This window comes from Hoplias malabaricus, chromosome X2, assembly GCF_029633855.1.
Source record: "Hoplias malabaricus isolate fHopMal1 chromosome X2, fHopMal1.hap1, whole genome shotgun sequence".
NCBI lineage: Eukaryota > Metazoa > Chordata > Actinopteri > Characiformes > Erythrinidae > Hoplias > Hoplias malabaricus.
Genome location: NC_089819.1, coordinates 16,211,416 through 16,229,400, shown reverse-complemented (window position 1 = coordinate 16,229,400; position 17,985 = coordinate 16,211,416).

Here is a 17,985-nt window from a genome sequence, read left to right as displayed (position 1 = left end):
TACTATCCTCCCTCGCTCCGCTCTGTTTTCTTTCTCCTTCCCTTCCCTCGGTGGCATCGTTTCATCGCAGGGAAGGACTGGATCTGACCCCTTTGCAAGGACATCATCAAAAGTGGGCTGAACGTCAGTGCTTTGGGAGCCGTACGGCTGTGCGGTTTGTTGTATTGTTGCTATAAAAGGGAATGGGTGAGTGCGCTCCTTGAGAGTCAAAGTGGGAACGGCTTGGTGAACTCTCAGTTAAACCGATCAAGTCGAAGCTGAAGTTAAAAACCGCTGGCACTCGCAGTTTTCTGTCACTGGAGGAACTCCTAAACTAACGTATGTGCCTCTCTTGTGCTGCAGAGTGCAGGTATCTTCTAACGGTTGGGTAATATTAAAGATTAAAAGACTGGGATAAATAAAGCATACGCCCTGAGAGTGGGATAAGAGAGGAGGCTCGGGCAGACAGGCAGAGCTCTTTAGATTTATGGCTGGGCTGTAGGGGTCGGGCTGGACACCCTTGACATGTTGTTTACAATGAGCCTCTCCCAGGCTCCCCGAGCCATATTACTGAATCTCTGCCCGGCTCTATTCAGATCGATGGAGTTCACCTGGATCAATCTTCTCTGGGATTACACCGGCGATACAGACCCAGGTGTTTCTCCGCGGCCCACGCAGAGAGACAAACACACACACACACTCATTGATGTAACCTCAGCAGTAGTGACAGGTAGAAAAACTCCTTCCAAATTGACGTGTAAATAACTGACCGAATGTATGAGCGCAGAACAACGGAGGGGCACAATGAAAGGGAAAATACAGGTTACCATGGCGAAAGCGAGAGAGCCGGAGAGCGAGATACCCATCAGCGGGATTGTTAACAGACATATTTCATAAATTGATCCAGCTCGCACAACAGAAGCGCCAGAGCAGGCACAGGGCCTGACCTTGACCATCTCTTAAGCACAGCGAGCATAAATAAATAAAACCAAGCTCCTTTGACAGCTACTGTCCATAGCTCCCTCTCTCTTTCTCTACGCCCATCTTCCTCTCTCTCTCATACACACACACACAACCCCACAGCCTTTGTTTGGAATGCTTGTGTGCAGCCTGCCCATTCATCACAGGTTGCCATATTCCACCCTATCACCCACCACCACCTTCAAATGTATCCAGTTTGTCCCTCCTTCCTTGAAGACTCCCCACAGCCTGAAAAGCTGAGCTCAGACTCATCCACAGGTCGGAGCTGGATAGATTGCTTTTTCTTGCCCTTTTATCACCACCTCCCCTTCTTTTAAGAGCAATGTACTGGAACAAGCTAAAAGAGGCCCTGCTCCTCATAAACACACATGCATGCTTCATATGGGCCCGGCTCCTGAGGTCCACTTATGATATTTATGAGATATGTAACAAAAAACGTCTTAATTCATTTATACCTGCCCGTTTCTCAACCTCTTTTTATAGCTAAGAAACAGACTTGTATGAGCTACTCTGTACACTCTGTCAACAAGTCATATTAAAGGTAAAAGTGAACTTTTGTGTGAGTTGAGATGCAGTAAAGTATTAACACTCATGGTATGTACAGACGCTCAGCAGTCAGACCTCAAATGTTATTAAACTAGCAAATCTCTATGACTTTGAATGATGGTGAATTACGTGATTAGAGACAAATATATAAGTGGTTGGATCAGAAAAGTCATCTTTTCCACAATCCTAAACAACACATGACCCATCTCTAAAGCTGGGCGGGAGGAAGTGACCATAGAGTAGGTGCATGGTACAGACTAGAAGACTTGGCCTCTACAGTGAGGTTAACTAGCAGTGGCCTTGTTATGCTTTCAGTCCATGTTTCCCCTTGGAGAAAAGAGTTAATGCCAACAAACACAAGAGTTTCCAGCATTCCTTCCTCTCACTACTGCCACAGACACAATGCCAAGCCCTTCTGGCTTATGGGTCTCTCATCAGTGCATGGGTACTGTTCATATAATGATCTGAGTACTTCAGGAAACAGTCCAGGCTGAAATATTGCTTATAACTTCAACATGAATGTACTCATTTTGGAAATCTTATTTTAAGCAGGTACTACACAGGTTTAGGAAGTCATACGCAGGTTTGTTTGTGACATCATAAACACAGTGAGTTCAAAAAGGACATTTTTCCAATTTTTCCAAAGAACATGGGAATTTGGAAAGTGTAGTTTTTACACCACATTGTTATTTCAGTAAATATAATGAAATAACTAATAATAATAAAAAAAGAAATCAATTTCCTGAAAGTCAGAAAGGGTTGTTTCTGTGAACACAGGGATCTCCGAAATAAATAAATCAATAAACACATCAAGTTACCCATCAAATGACACCAATGTGATAACCTGCTACACACTGCATTAGCCTGACTCTGCTCTCTAAAGCAGAGGTTAACCTGACCTAGAAGTTGTAGTATCTGTGTAAGCCATGGCCCTGGATCTTTGGATCAGCTGAAAGTGGGTTTAACCTTCCCTAATAATACCAGCATGGCCAGCAGCAAGGCGCTGAGGTCAGGCTTTTGAACAGAGAGAGAGCAGAAATCTATCCTGCCGGTCTGCACGGACCCTCGGACACTCCAATTCTCTCTTTTTTTCGCCGTTTGCTGTTAATTTAGCGAGTTGGCGGATCCTGCCCGTGTCAGCAAGCTGAACTGAATGCCCAAATGTCACGGCGCCACAATGACAGCGAGGACTCGTCAGTCTGGCCTGTATCGCTACATGGCAGCCGCACACGACGATAATAGATTAATTTCATGAGTGTCAGAGCCCTAGAGCACAGTATCTCCACTGTTTCTTTCTTTCTTTTTTTCTTTTTTTATTTTGTGTGGGTGGAGTGGGGAGGGGGTGGTTAGAGGGGTGGGACAGTTAGAGGTTTTCAATGAATGGTGAAAAAACAGAGGAATACGCAGTTTCCTCTTAAATCCCACCCCCCCCCCTTCGATCTGAAGTTTCAACTCTCATCAGTGGCAGCAATGCTGGAATCCACTCCAAAAAGGCTGCTTTGTTGGATACACACCCCAACGAAGACCACAGCCATTCATATCCGTGGGTTATGATAGTGACCATTCCACAAGGACGCTGACTATTGTAATAAAGACGCAGTAAAAAGCTTTGGAATTCTTAGCAGGGCATTTTCCTGGGTATGGGTCTCGTTCGTGCAACACAATCAATCTACACTTCAATGGGCTCTTTTCATCCTATTATGAGGAGCAGGAATGTGACAGTCTCGGACGCTTTTAAAAGTCCAGTCACAAAAAGAACCTTGAAAAAGAACAAAGAGGCCATTGGATCGCTTCGTCCGATTGAAACCTCGTGCAACACAACCTCGCTTTATTATGCAGCCATGAAGCCACGACTCGGGTGATGTTGAGATCACGCGCATAGCTAGCATTACTGATCCTCGCTGCTCGCCGTGAAGACCACATGGCTGGAATTCTTCACCTCCTACTGCGGGATGCCACCCTGGCCAGAGCGATTTGCATGTGTGATGTCAGCGCTCCATAAAAGGGCATGGAATTGCTGGATGTGGTCATTATGCGTTCCATCAATGTCCTCTATGCACTGCCTTGAGGCCACACATTTTCTGTGGCGGGACAAAGTAAATACGTGAACAGGATACCAACAGAGGCCGCCGTGTTTTTCCACAGCAGCACGTTTCGGATCTCGCCGCTCTGGAGTACACCGCATGTAGAGGCACTGCTATTAAAAGCTACTCTAAGAAATGGACACAGCTCGGCCATCTCTAGCTTATCTGGTAATCATGACTTTGTTGACCCTTAGCGCTCTAGGCTCTGTGGGATCTTTGAGGCACTGGCTCTTTCTCCAAAGCCCAGCTTTCCCATGTTTGCCTGTGAATGTTAACTAGCTGGTCAGGGTCCTGTGTGAGGACGGCCTGGGCCTTCGTAAGGGGCACCCTGCAATTGACACAGTCAGGAGGCAAAAGAAAGGGCAAAACAAAAGTCTATTCACAGCTGAATCCTCTTATGAACTCGCCCATCCCCCTCTTAAATCAAGGGGAAAGAAAGGAGAGTAAGGGAGGAGAACGAAGGAGAGGAATTGAAAGTAGAAAAGGTCTGGATGAAAGCCTCACGCCCATGGAGTACGAAAAGAAGGACAGATGACAGGTAACTGTCAGAGATTTGTTTCTCTCTTTTTTTTTGTTGTTGTTGTTTTGGGTTTTTATTTGGGGAGGGGTTTGGACTATTTTGCTTCAGTTTGCTTTTAAATTCTCTTACCACCATCACTGTTTACCCACTGCTGTCATCTCCTGCTTTTCCATAAGACTACCCCTAGTGGTCTCATGCTGGATGTAGTGATTGGGGACATGTTTTGCATGCTATCATTTCTAAGTGAAAACGACCCCCTCGCAGGTTGGTCCAGTTCACTCGGAAGGCTCCAGCCCCTGTGTTTACCTTGTGAGCAGCTCACAGCTGCTCATTTTTACTGCTCTTTAAAGCAAATCTTCCATGTTTATAGCTCACATGCAATACAGACTGAAGGATCCCCCTCTAAGGCAGTGCTGAGGCAAAAAAAAACACACATATTAAAGACAGCAGCATATTAGAGCCCACATATAAATATATTTACTTACAGTGTCAGATCAAAACTTTTAGGTTTTATCCCCCAGAGATATTTAAAATGTTCACCTCTAACTTGAGTGAAACATTTATTTATATTATCACTCAAACAAAATGGTTTTAAATTAAATAATTAAACTACACAAGGTGTTGGGGAGTGCATGTAATGACATTTTGTATTCAGAACACTATATATATACACACACACTGTTTATTTGCTGCATTAAATATGGAGCTTGTTTCAGATATTTCCAACATGGTGAAAACTAGCAAAGCCTGCTTTCTGCTGTATACACAGCTCAGAACAGAGTGGGTTATAAACAAAAAACACAATCATAATACACTCAGACAGTGAAATGGGAAATGATCTACATAATGGACTCCCACGGTCATTTCTCTTTTCCTCTCTCTTGTCTCATGACCGGCCCCATCACCTGAGGACGGGAATTCTGCCTCCAGACCAGCGGCTCATTATTGTTCTTTAACAGCCCATAAATCCGCAGGGAGATGTTTGCGAAAAGAGGAATTTGGGTCAAAGGTCACCCTGAGCTATCCTTTGGCCCCTTTCGCACCAGATGGCACCTCAAACTTTCCCAGGCCATCGGAGGGAAGACCGCCTGCTCGCCCACCTCTCCGCTGCTCCAGGGGCTGGGATACTCACCCTCTGCAGTCTAAACAAAGATCCCTCTCCTTTTCTGGAAGATTCCATTAAGTGTAAACAGGAAGAGAAACCTAGCTGCAGTACATCACATTTTTCGGGCTCCAGTACACTCCACTGTAGCAACAAAATAAGAGTCCAAACGCCACAACAATAACCACAGCATTAACAGGAATTAAACAAATGGACAAGCCAACTTTTTATGGGAACTTTGGCTTATTTAAAGGAATGTTAAAGCTCTGCAGGTGGACCTTCACAAAAGTCTGACATTAATGTTATTATTATTAATTATTATTTAAAAATATTATTTTATTTTTATTTATTTATTTATTTATTTATTTATTTATTTATTTTAGTGAAAACAATGCATTCTGTTATTTTTCCTAATGGTTCTCCATTATACATGTTATGAAATACACTCCATTACACTGACACCCAGTGGCCTGGATGTACCTAAAACCACTTAAACATGGCTCTCCCCTGCCTTGGCCCAGAGAGAGCACTGGGGCCCACTGTCCATGTCTTCTACAGTGGACGTACTCCTGCACATATTCAGACTCTGTCTCACACTGACGGCTGACATTACTGGCAACTGATAGAAGCCGCTTTTTTCCCTCCTTTTCTTTTGTGTAATTTGCCCTCTTTGATGACATATTTGTAGACTAAATGGATTTTTAAAAGATGTTTAATTTCTAATATTGCATTTCAAAAGCTGAATTAGACATATTTATATTGGAATGAAGTGATATTAATGGAGAGCATAATGAAATAATCCATGCAAATCGTCATATGAATATTGATATGACTGCCTCCCACTCTATGTTAATGTAAAACATTAGAGGGTTAGAGGGGGTATATTTGAACCATGTCAGTAATTGCACAGATTTAACAAAATTGGAGAAATGTGTGCCAACAGCAGCAGCGCAGTCTCATGTCTATAAATGGCTCTTTTTGGAAGTTGTTTTTTTTTTTTTTTTTTTGGAGGGGGTGCTCTGCTTTAATTCAAATGAAGATGAAATACATAAAGGCATTCCAGTTAAGCTACAGTCAAAAAGGAACATAATAAGGGAGACAGTCCCACAGTGGAATAATGTACACTGGTCCAGTTTGAGAAAAATTATATTATTTTACATCATTCAGAATTTGAAATGGAGAAGAGGAACACAGACAAAATACGTAAAGTTTAATATATATATATATATTATTGAATATATAAGGCCATATTTTTTAGGGGCTAAAGATTCAACATTTTTAAACATATTGCTTATTAGTAATTTATTATACAGCGTTTAATTTAGATCCTTTACTTCTTTACAATGGCACCATGGCATTGACACACAGCGTGAAACAGGAAAAGGAAAATGAAAACTGCCGAGTTTTCTGCACCAATGGGCTTCATAAAAGCACGGCGGCAGCAGCGTAGCTCTAGTTTATCCTCGGGTGAGTAGGTGCATTTAAGTTTGTGAATTCCACGGTGAAAACCCGCTTGCAGTAATGCAGCATTTTTCCCTTTTGATTAACTCCCGTGCAAAGCTGCTTTTCCCTCTCTAATGCCAAGACGGACTGTTTTACATTTCTAATTTGTCATTTGGAGGGGAGGGGTACTAGGCTGAATTGCCTTCTCTGGGTTAAGCTCCTTATGCTCACTTATACCTTTTTAAGGATTTTGTAAAGGCTGAGGGGAAGAGCGCAGGTAGAGACGGCCCACTCCTCTTGCAGCGATAAAACTAGTGTAAATAAAGGGAACGAAGCAGCCGTGTTCCAAACGCCTCGCTCAGCGAGGGGCTCCACTCACATTCACTTCATTCAGACCTGCATTAGCACTTACTCCCTGTGAGATCCGCAGTAGTCAGTTTCCAACAGGTTCCTGATCCCTGAGAGGCTCAGAGTGGAGGTGAAGCCCTGAGCTGAGGGTTTCCACAGAAACATCCGAAAGACGTCTGGATTTGAGAGTTTACGCAGTTTATGGTTAGCAGTCCTTGCACATTCCTTCCAAAATGGCCATGCGTTCCTCCATATCGATGCTAACCCGCTGTGCATTCGTATAGTATTTAATCTCAAGGATCAGCCATTACATTACTACCACCTCCTGGTGTCTACACACACTATTCATTCTCTCAGCACTTTGTAGTCTATAATTACAGACTGAAGTCCATCTGCTGGTCTGTATACCCTGCTCTTCAATGGCCAGTACCCCCTCAGGAGCACCACAGAGCAGGTATGATTTGGGTTTGGATCATTCTCAGTGGCACTGCCGTGTTGCTGGAGTTTTTAAAACCTTTTTAAACTGCACTGAGAATAGTCCCTCAACCACATCCTTCATCAGTGACTACAGGATGGCCAACACAAGCTGCGCCGCTTGACTTTACATCTACAGGGGGAGATGTGTCTAACAGAGTGAACGGTGAATGTACACCGTATTTAAAAACTCCAGCAGCACTACTGGGTCTGATTCATTAATAAAAGCAGATTACAGTTACTTTACACTATTTGGCAGGTACTAACTTGCATTATGACCTTTACCCTTAGAAGCACTGTGTGAAATGACAATGTCACATGTGTATTCATAATAATTTATGTATTCATACATTTTAAATTGTCGCTTCCAAGGTCTGTCTGTGCTCTATTGGGATGGCACACTCTTCCACTCGAACAGAACCATGCTTCCGAAACCATTGCAAGGCCCCAGTGGTGTCCAGAAAACTAGCCCCCGCTACCAAGAGACGAGGATTTAAAGATGAATGGTAGATAGTAAACAGAAATTAAAAAGGAGAAAGCATGACCTATCGGGCAAGCCACAGCTCAGTTCAGCGCGAGAGCCCAGGAGTGAGAGCGAGAGCAGAAGCTGTGGATTTTGGATTCTGCATGGTCTTGTTTCTTGGATTGTGGGTTGGTAAAGCCTAAAATAAACATACACATGCACTGAAAAAGAGACGTCCACTAAGACATTTTGTAGATCAGTTATTAAACAATGCCACAATGTAAATATGTTTACTTTTCTTATTTGTTTTATTAAATATAAAAAATAAATACAATTCTGGATAAATGATTGTTCTAACAGCAGCACTGTGCACGACTGGTCCATTTTGGGTCCTACCCTTAAGTGCTACGTTTGTCCAGCAACACGTTCAGCTTCATCAATGCAAAAAGGCTTTCTTTATGTTAGTAAGGAGTATTGTCTTAGAGCAGAGCTCTTTAGAGGACAAGCTGCCACACAAGGCCAGTGATGATAAAACCAGTCATTCACAGAGCAGTCCGTCGCAGAGCAGAACAGAGAGCTTCCAGATGCCGTCGTTTCAGAGCCGTATAACCCTCTAACATCTCAGTGTTGTGGTGAAAAACATGCGGCTACACAAACAGGTACAATTTTAAGAGTAGCTTCTGCTAGCCTTGAATTAGCCATTCCTATGTTCTCTTCTGTAAACACACAGTGAAGGGAGAAAAACTGAGAAAATCTCCAAAAACGGCAATTTACAAGGTAAAGCTGTTTTTTAACTTTAAATTGAAGTCAATGATATATGACTTTGGAGCATTACATTTGGTCCATTCTTATTAAAATAAATGTTTAAAAAGTCCATAACAGTAAAAGTGAGGATACACGGTTCTGTCCTGACAGCTATGAAATCATACACTACAGCAGATTTAACAGCTTCATTGCACAATGACCTTCCAGATATTACAGTAAAGATCGCTCCAGCGTGGAGGGCTTGTAACGGCATGCAATACTTTATTCGGAGAAAATGGAAAGTAAGAAAAACAAACAAAAGGGAAGAAATATGCCCTGTGAGGAAATGCTGGATAGGAGAAGAACGTGTAGGTTCTGAATATAATGCACAAGTCCGCTGGGAGTTCAGGGGCCAGAGGGTTTCCGATAAAATGCCCAAGTGAAAACATACAGTCCAAACTTTGCTACGGCGGCTTTTTTTTCCCCCATCTGAATGCTCGGTGTAGAGTGGAAAGCATCAGCACATCTGCTTCTACTCCCAGCAGCCTCAGCTCCAGGTCACACAGCCCTATACGAGCACACTTTGGCCTTGGTAAAATGTTTGAAGGATTTTTATACAAGGATAGTGACTTTGAGATTCGGCGGAGCAAAAACAAACACGGGTATTCTCTCAGTTCTAGGAAGAGCACTACAGAGAAAGCGAGAGCCCTTTGATCGAGAAGGGCGAAATAAAGACATCAGAATTGTGATTGATGAGTTTTGCTAGCAGACAGAAGGAGAACAAGAAAAAATATATATATATATATATATATATAAATATATATGTATGTATGTGAGGGTCAGAACACTGAGATGCATCTTGAAGTTGTACACAAGCCTAGCCTTGGAGTGTAGTAGAAACTTATTCCCCAGACTTGAGACATAAGCCTATACAGAGATGTATAATTTACTCAAACATCATCACACAAGAATATTCTACTGATTCAGAACTAATAACCCTGTGTAACCCACCCCCCTCCCGCCATGTTTCAAGAAGTTTTGGAGGGAGTGAGTACACCACTCTTTCTAAAGCACCGGGGAACTGTCGAGGAGTGAGGTTGAGAAATTAAGGGCCTCCTGAATTTAATCAATATCTTGGCCATGGAGGTGAGATGTGCTGCCAGGAGGACTGGCACATGCAATGCATCTTACTCACAAGCCATACAGCGGGAAAGAGAGAGACAAATCAGCCTCTTTAGGAGATGTTCTTTGACCCACAGGGACAGTCCACAGCGGGGCCTAGTTAGAAATAATGGACAGAATAAAAGGCAGACGCATGGTACTGTCCATATGGTCACTTTTTTATTGGCTGGACTGTCCATTCATCCAATGTGAATATATCTGGACAAATAAACAGAAGTCAAAGGTAATTGATTTAAACAGAGACCACTCTTCATATATTTCAATCCCATTCAGAATAACCACTAAATAGCCCTAATCCTGGAACAGACATGGAACGGCTTCCGGTTAGTGACATATATTTGTATGTTCAACCAAAGTTATGAACCCTCCCTGATGCATCTGCGCAAGCCCAGCATCTGAAACATCTCCCCATCCTGATTTAACTCCCCATGGACCATCAAAACCAAGGGAAGTTAAATCAGAATTGGGAGGTGTGATCGGGAACTACACCGAACGGATGTTTATGCCTTTGTAAACACAGGCATGGCTGTAGATGTAGAAAGCGCTGGTTTATTCATTTACTTTCATTTTTAACAACAAACAAACAATATATCTCAGGTAAAAAATAACACAACCTTAATTTGAGAATAAAAATTGAGACTCTTTCTACATTTAACAGTGCTCAATAACATTCTGCTGTCAACATTAACATTAAGTACCACCTTAAATCGTTCAGGCTCATTCTCTTTTTTGCTGTAGGAGCTGTTTAAAATAAACATGGCTCTTAAAAGGGATCCCAATTTCATGTCTGTAGCAAATGTAGGTCCACAAAAACATTAAAAGAATTTGTATACAATTATGAATACTGATACACATACCTAATACAATAATAACTATCTTAATCTCACACAGCTTTTACAGGTTTACATGATGTAAACAGAAATAGTTTATAGTTCATTTATGTCTATTTTGGTTTCAATTATATTTAAAAGAATAAACAATGTTGCTACTTTGTCTGAAATGATTAAAGGAGTTAAGTGTGCTTTTTGAAGTTTTCACCACATTTTAACAATAACGTGATAATACTGAGAACTGTGATTATTTTGGCCATGATTATTGTGATATTAATGTAAAATTTAATGTCTATCCAGGAGTGTTTTCTGCTTGTTGGCAACTAAAGAAATATGGGTCTAAAAGGATGTGTAGCAGCATAGAAGCTGTTACTGGGCAAAGGAAGTGGAAAACAAAGAAGAACATTAGCAAACAATGCACAAAGAAGCTCATGTTCTTAGAACAATGGACTGGCCTTGTGCTCAAATACTCGGGACTAAATACTAAACATATGATAGTGTATTTGGTTCTTGAGGCTGTTGTGTTAAAGTTCTGATGCTGAAAGGTCAGCACCATATCTCGTAGTGGTCATTTTGACTTGGATGGAGTGTAATGAATGAAGGTTGATGCATTGCTGTGTGTATAGGCCACAAATAAAGACTTTGATGTTTATCAACCAGGCCAAAAAACAATAGGCTCTCGAGAAACTCATAAAGAAAGGGCTGGGAGAGAGAGGGAGGGGGGTCTAAGCCAGGCTTAGGCCATGGGTAAAGCACTGTCATTGCTGGGTGGGTGTGAGAGGGGCTTCAGCCTTTGGCTCTCTCGGCGCATTTTAACACACCATAAATCACTCTCCCAGCCGTCCCGTGTATTACGTGAATGATATATTTTATTTACACTACAGAGGAAAACACACATGGTCGTTATTAATCATCTCCCACCTTTAATAATGATTCAACTTCCACTCATTCATCACGTAACTTCTAAGCCCGGGCTTAACACGAGAATGGGGGGGTGGGGGGGAAGAGACAGACGAAGGAAAACAAACAGCAAGGCTAACAAGCAAGTTATTCCAGAGGTTAAGAAACAAAGGGATTAAAGAGGAGCATTTCCCTACCGTGAACACTACAGAAATAAAATATAGATTGTGTGCATTTTTTTATTCTTTTTTTCTTGCTTGTGTACAAATATTTAAAAGAACAAAAAACACATGGCAAATATAAAATGAGAAATATTATGGAAATAATTTGTGTTTACCCCAAATAAATGTCAGCTTCCTAGTAATTAAATGGCATTCAGTGATTGAAGGTGTGTGATGTTAGGGACATTACCCCAAACCCAGGGCACTAGCTTTTCTCTAACGATGTGCTATTAGTGTCAAATATTCATTCACATTGCTGCTGTGTTTCTGACCTGGTATATCTTTAAATGATCAGTTGAGGTGAGATGTAGTGACTGTCTGAGCATGGACTCGAACCCTGACCATCAGTTCTTACTGATGAGTGTTTCACTGAATTGTGTAGAAGGCAATGGCTTAAATCACTACCCGCTAAGCCCCTACCCTCATTATTCTGAGCTGGGGTTAGGGTGAACTAGTGTTGTTACCTGGGCTGAGATGCAGTCACTGAGAAACAAGGATGAGTGTGTATTTTACAGCTCTAATACTGTAGTTTCACTGTATCTTCAGTCTGTGTTGATGACTGTCAATCACACAGTACCTGGCCATTAACAGATCAGAAATAAAAATGTAACAGAAATAAGTATCGTACACTAATGCCATGCCATTTGAACAGGACTGTGTTGTGCTTGGGGAAGTGGCTCTAATATTACACAGCTATATTTCTAGAACAATAGTTTAGTATCAAATAGAAAACTAAATGCAATATCTTACTATGATATTACAATACCCTTATTACAGATACATTATGTTCTACCCATGTGTACCTAGAGCTATCCAGAGGTTAAGGATGCAGAAGAATTTCTTGGTAATAGACTGACTCAGTACATTTAAAGCAGAACATTCGTTACACATCAGAATCCAGTTATAAACAAATCATTGTTTGGAATAAAACCTCATATCTTAAAGTTCAGATTCTTAAAAACAGCCTTAATATTCAAAGTTATATAAAAACAGATTATATTTGAAATAAATCCTAGTATTCATTCATTCATTCATTCATTCATTCATTCATTCATTCATATTTCAGTCAAAACTGGCATCATTTACAAAAAAAGCATTCCCAGAATTCATTAATTGTGCATGGATTATATGTGAATATCTGGCAACCCAGCGTGAGAAAACAGGCTTAAAACCTCATTTCTCTAAATATAACCCACAAAATACTTGGAAAGTCCAGAATGTTTGAAAAGCAGTGTTTTATGTTCGTGTCACACTATCACTAACAGAAAACTGAAGCCTTTTTTGTCGCACATCTTTGCGTACACAACAGAGACTAGCGAAACAGCGCCACCAGTGGATGTGAGCTCACTTAGTGAACGTACAATGACTACAAATAATGAATCAACACATCCTTAACCTACAAATGACAGTGCTGTTTGTACGATCTGTCGGTGAACGTGTGTTTACACAGGTAAGTAAAGCAGATGCATGCGGTACATGTCTGGTCTTGTACAATAAGGCTATGGTACAGTGCTTGGAAGTCATTGTTCTTTGCTGTTCCTCTCAGCAGTGACTTGAAGTGATGATGTGAAGCACGTCCTCACATACCGCGCAGTGAAAAGCCATAGAAGTCTATTGGGTTTCACATTGTGGCTACATTAGTGTCAAAACCCGTCAAAAGTCCAGTAGATGTTTATCTCCCACTGCTTCACCACAATGCACTGAGAAAGACAGACGTCAGCGAACATGATCTGTGTGAGACTTCCTCCAGAGAAAGAGGAAAAAGGAGGGGAGTGGGGGGGTGCCGACGAGGTTCCTGGCGAGGTGCAGGTCTACACGACGGCTCGGTGGACAGCGATTCCTCTTGTTAGAAGAGATTTAGCAACATATCCGTCTTACTGCAGACGTTGTAAGTGATACTTAACAGTACGGTGTGTTTGGACTGTGGCCAAATCACACAATCCAGGGGGAAAGTGGGGCTGCGTACTTTAAACGTATGCTTCAGGGAAGTGAATGAGACACAAAGGTGAAGAATGAAGAGAGGTTATGGTATCTAATGTCTTTCTCAAGACTGAGGTGGTTTGAGGGAGAAGCCGAGGCTTTGGCTTGGCCTAGAGAGCGCTACGCCTGCGGGGGTTGATAGATACTCAGCTTTGAAACAGACGCCAGGTTCCAGTTCTTAAATTAACTGACCACTGAGTCCAAGCCACCAGCAGGGCAACAAAGTCCAGCACAATAGGCCTCTTCCACACTAACAGCTTGGGCTCCTCCCTTCTTCTTTACAGGAGCATTCTCCCACGAAGAAAGCCCATTTAACAACAGATTGTTTTAAATGTTTGTGTGTTTCTGACCAATCTGTGTTGAGTTTGAGGTGTGGTCACTCCACACTGGCTTACTGCAGCTGGAACACATCCAAATCCAGTGGTACCAGAATGGAGTAGCACTCTGGAGCTGTTGCACACAGGTATGGTCACCATTCCTAGGGCCAATCATATGGGTTTAAAATATATGGGTTTATTCATTTGTCCATCTGTGAGTATTTCCTCCTATTCAGGGGTCACTGTGGTCCAGATTCTACCTGGAATCACTGGACACAAGGTAGAAACACACACTGGACAAGGTACCATTCCATCACAGGACATCACACAACAGCAAACCTAGCAGCATGTGTTTAGGACTTTGGGAGGAAACCCATACACACACTGCAAGAACATTTAATTTCACTTGTTCCACACACAATGTGATAATTTACCTTAAAACTAGAGCTTCAAAATCATTGGGATGCTCCACTGACCTGTAACAGGGAGAATAGAGCCTTGGTCCTTGCTACTTTAGGCTCAACACTGCAGAAAGTGCACTGTGTAGCTTGTGGAGGAGGGTACGCAACCACCTCATCTTCCCGCCCCCTCCCCCATAACCACCGCCCCATTGATTTTAGTGCAGTGCTTTAACAATGAATTACACCAGGGGGAGCCCCAGGAGTGAAAAACTTAAATGTTACCTAGTCTTCCTTTAACTGTTGGTTGCAGTTCTGTGTTAAACGCCCTCAAATTACACTAGGATTCCAGAGTCTAGTCCTTTACAGCACGCCAGAGCAAAGCATGCAGACAAAGGCTGTACAAAGACAACGGCACACGGGCGGGAGATGTGAGGATTCGCTTGTAAAACAGAACGAGAAATAATTGGAACAGTGAAGAAGAGAGCTTTTGATTATTTTGTGGCTGCACTCTGTCATGATTTAATGACCTCTGTCCCATGAACTGTGAAAGCGCAGGTTTAATGAAGCAAACATCTGCATGAAACCGCTCTCTCCACTTCTTTTTGAGGGCAATATTGCAGCCATAAAGCATGATAGAAGTAATAGAAACAAGATTTACACAGGTTGGGCTAATGTGTATTAAGGAGGTTAACTGCTGTGTTTTGTGACGAGAAGAGACTGCCGCGTCTAATAAAGGTGACGGTATCTTTTATCGTCTTTCTCCCGGGGATGACTACTTTCCAGCGGTGTCATCAAAAAGTGCATTTCTAAAGCTGAATGCTGCATACGCAATAAAAACAGAACGACTCCCTTTATGCAGAGGGAAAGCACGGGTGATTGTGATTATTGTTACAGCTATTTACTGAGAAGATAGAGCTCACATGTTTACAAGTGGTGCAGGTGCAATTTGCACAAGCATTCTGTGTCAAAACAAGTTATTATGTCAGATAGGAAATGAATGGATGGTGACAATTTGAGGCTTTTGAGAAAACGGAATCAATATTCCACCTGCTACAGCTTCGTGGTTCAGAATGAAGCATCCTAATTGGTTCCAGGATTGGTCCATTGCCCTTATGTTTATATTAACCCATTAGAAAAACATGGCCTATACTTTATAAGTATAGCTTTCACTACAGGTCCCTTCAATGTTACAGCAGTGGCATTATGGTGCTTTTCCACAGCATGGTACCTACACTATATATTTTTTTTTTTGCTTTTCCACTTGGCAAATCTGGTACCTGGAACCGGGTTTGTGGTTCCAAGCCTTCCATGTAGGGCCTACAATATGTGACGTGCAAACCTTGAAGAGCACTGATTGGCCAGTATCTGGCAAGATCTAAAGTTTAACAGTGTAGCTGGATGTGGGTTCACTAATTGGCAAACACCAGGTCACCGTTGCCAATTCTATCAATGTGTTATAACTGATTAATAATGACAATTAATGTATTGAGAACATTAGTAAACAGATTTTTTAATCATTTATAAACCTTTAGATGCGTAGTCTTATTCTAAAGTGGCACCGAGCTGTGTTCCAAAAAAACAACCCACGAATACACAGTGAGTAACTAACAACTAACATTACCACCAATGCTGCTGTGTTTGTCAAGGCCACTCTTCCTGTTAGAGATAGTGATTTGTGGCATCACTACATTTGGGGACTGGAGAGCAGTGGTAAGTGGAAAATGAACCAGGAAGTAGGTACCAAAAAGCGAGTAGAGCTGAGCAGAGTCGAGTAGGTGCCATGCCATGCAAAAGCGCCAATAAAGTCCAGCTGTGTATCTTGAAGGTCCATTACATTCTCTTCTGTAGAAGAAAAATGAAACATCTGCACATTTAAAAATATAATAATAATAATAATAATAATAATAATAATAATATCTGAAGTTGAGATGAGATTTATGGAAGTAAGTCATCTTCAAAACCTACAACTAAAATGAAAAGGAGTATGAAATGAATGGTACCTTATGGATATTTGACCTCTGTATTTAACCCTTCTGCAGTAGTGAATACACACTCACACTACTGATTAAAGGCAGTGAACACACACACACAAATTTGTAAAAAAGGTACAAATTTGTTACTGAATTATAAAGGTAGCACTGAGGGGCCCCCCACCACAGTGACAGTGACAGGGTTGAAGGTTCCCTGAGAGTGTACACCTAAAATGGCTGACTCTTTCTTGGGGTACATGAATTGATTTGCAGCGAAACAGTGAACAGTGAAAGATTTATTATCAGATCAATATTTACATTAACATTACATTTCTGATCCCTTCTAATTCATTGTTAGGACACTGCCATCAAGACATCAACACACTGACCATTATCTCTTTGTTATTAATGTGGAAAGCCCATTTGTACCTTCTCACAATTAACATATCCCGTCTACGGTCGCGATCCTCACAAATGCCCAACACTCACAATAAATAACCATTAACGTTATTCCTCTCTGCTTTTCCTCTTTTGTCTTCTCAGTTTTCCCAGTCTTCCCTCTCTCTCTATCTCGCTCTCACCCGTTAGTGCAGATGATATATTGAAATCTGTGAGCCGATAATCCTATTAATACAGCTCTTGTCTGTGTTACATTTATTTTCCTCCTAATCTCCCTCTCCAACTTCCCTTCCTTCTCTCCTCTTGTCCCTTGGCTGACCCCAGCCCACAGATTCTCCACTCTAAGGCTGAGAGAAATTTAGATTGATACCAAATATAATGGCCATTGTGGGTTTCATAACAAGCTCCTCAATGGTGTGATCAAGGGCGGTTTAGCCTGGCTGACCGCGTCAGCTATCTTCCTCGGCTAAGGGCAAGCTTCGGCCAAACCCAAAAACCCTGGGACTGGAACATTTACAGTGGGCTACAGAGTTAGACAACACCACTGATACCCAGCCGCTCCAACAGCGCAGAACTGTGAGGTTTTATAATACACATGGTCGGAACAATGCGCCGAGCTAGTGCCAAAAATCTAGACTTCTACTACTCAACATTTTACATGCACATCTAAAACACAATAAGCATAATGGTACTTTCATGTGTGAAGGACTACGATTCTAATAAAGTGTATGTCCAAAAGGAATCACATGCCCTTGTTTACAGCGAGAAAGTCCGTCAAACTTCCACCTGATACGTCACTTGTGTTCATGAATGGAAGCCAAGTTGTTTTATTGTGATTTTAATGTGTTGTGCAATGTGTAATAACTATGTAATTACATATTTTAATCCACTTACTCATTCCTAATGTTTACTACATTTCTAGAATGACAAAGTTTTAACTCATTCAAAGTCTCACGGCAAACTCATCAGAACGTCTGAGATGTGGTCAAGATGCTTCTAGAAAGCCATGAAAAATGCCGTTGTTTATAGAGCTCGTCTGTAATACCAGCTTTTCAAAGGCCAGTCTTGTAATAACACTTTACAAACAGTATACTACACAGT